Source organism: Sorex fumeus, unplaced genomic scaffold (assembly GCF_029834395.1).
Source record: "Sorex fumeus unplaced genomic scaffold, SorFum_2.1 ptg000043l, whole genome shotgun sequence".
In the NCBI taxonomy this organism is placed as follows: Eukaryota; Metazoa; Chordata; class Mammalia; order Eulipotyphla; family Soricidae; genus Sorex; species Sorex fumeus.
This window is the reverse complement of record NW_026606100.1, coordinates 7,419,230-7,421,288: the sequence shown is the minus strand read 5'-3', so window position 1 is coordinate 7,421,288 and position 2,059 is coordinate 7,419,230.

The following is a 2,059-nucleotide window of genomic DNA, read 5'->3' as shown; positions in this document are numbered from 1 at the left end:
AGAGTTGGTTTGTAGTTAATTTTTTCCCAGTTCTTAGTTTTGCTCAATTGTTTTGCAAATAAGGCATTCACAGAGGTAGGACTCTGCTATAGACAGGAATCACTGCATTGGATAAAGGCTTCAGCAATTTGTGCAATACCCTCCTTTTTCCCTGTTGCATAATTTTCTAAGATAAAACAACTAAGAAGAGGTGTTTGGAGGAGAAATTATTTTTAAAAATGAATATTGAGAGAGCGGCACTCTGATCATTCAGAACTACCTTCTTTAACAGTTTAAGTCATATGAACAATTTTAGGGAACAAAAAAAGTCTATAAGAACACATGAACTATTCATTTCTAATGAAATGAAACCAAATGATCAATTATCAATTACTAACAGTGAAGAGGAGAGCAATTTAAACCCAACCATTGGCCAAACTTCAGGGAGTAGAAAATGAGCCAGAAAGTACAGAGGGTAAAGTACTTCCCTTGTGTGCGGTCAACCCAATTTGGATTCCCAACATCACATATGTTCAGGCCCCTGTGCCTTACCAGGAGTGATTCCTGAGCACAGTGTCAGGATTAAGTTCAGAGCACTGGCCCAGAAAACAAGAAAAATTAATCAGGCGCTAAAAAGATTCTCTACTCCTATTTTTAATCATGACACAAAAGCAATTTTGAGAACAGAATTTAGGAAAATAATTGATGCTCATTTCTTTTTCTTATTTATTGATGTTTAATAAATTGAACCTGAGATGGTTCAATTTACATCTATTATTTTGTGATTTCTTTCATTTGTTCTTTATTTCTTCTTCTTTCCTCTTGTACAGCGGGTAGGGCGTTTGCCTTGCACGCAGCCAACATGGCCGACCTGAGTTCGATTCCTCCGCCCCTCTCGGAGAGCCCGACAAGCTACCGAGAGTATTCGATATGCCAGACACAGTAACAACAAAGTCTCCAATGGAGACGTTACTGGGCCTGCTCAAGCAAATCGATGATCAACGGGAGGGCCTCTTGTATAATTTGAATATAAAAGTATCATCTTAATTTGCCCATTCTATTTTTAGCCATAGTATCTTAAATTATTTTTAAGGATCTCTAGGGATTACAATAGATATTTTTAACTATCCACAGTACACTTAGAGTTATTATTATATCACTTTATGGGAAATTTTAAAATCTTAAAAAGTAAATAAATATCTTTACTTAAAAAGTAAATAAATACCTTGTTCTGTTACAAAGAATATTATAAATTACATGCAATGGTATATATTTTGCTCTACTATTCTGAGGTTGTTCTCTATTTAGTATGTGTTTTTAATTTTTATCTGATTTTTTCCTAATATCTATTTGAATTGGGAGTTCTAAAGCATTCCAATAGTCTTTGTTGCATTCTGTGTTCTTTGGATGGAAGAACAGAGATTGTGTGTGTGCTCATGCTCATACACTATGGCTAAACTCTGGCAGACTGTTAAGGGATACAAAAGCACACTAAGCCAGAATGGAATTTGTGGAGTTTTTCTTTTATAATTAACTGTATGTCTTTTGTTTGTCTGTTTTTTGTGGGGAGGGGCACACCTAGCAGTGTTCAGGGGCTGGTCATGGCTCTAGGCCCAGGGGTCACTATTGGTGGTAGTCTAGGGACTCTATGTGGTGCCAGACATGGAACCAGCTTTGGCTGTATGCATAACAAGAGCCATAGCCCTTGAATTATCTTTCCAGTTTATAACTATAACTCTGTTATAGTATAACTGTATTTGTACTTCCAATAATCATTTAAACTTTTATGATTCATTTTTCAATTTGAATTTTGCCAGACCCTTTTTTTCTACCACTCCCCTCCCAGCCCTTCCTCTGTGTGACCCATAGAATCAGAAGTTTCTTTTTTTATGCTTTTAACATGAATGCTTTGTTTATTAACTATGAGGGGGGTATTACTGATACCCCAACTTAACGAATAAGAAAACTGAAGGAGAGAGAGGTTAAAGAGAAATACAAGAATGATACAAAATGAGTAACAAAGGCAAATATAGGCAGAACTAGTCTGGGGAATACAGAGTGATCAATTGGTTAACAGGTA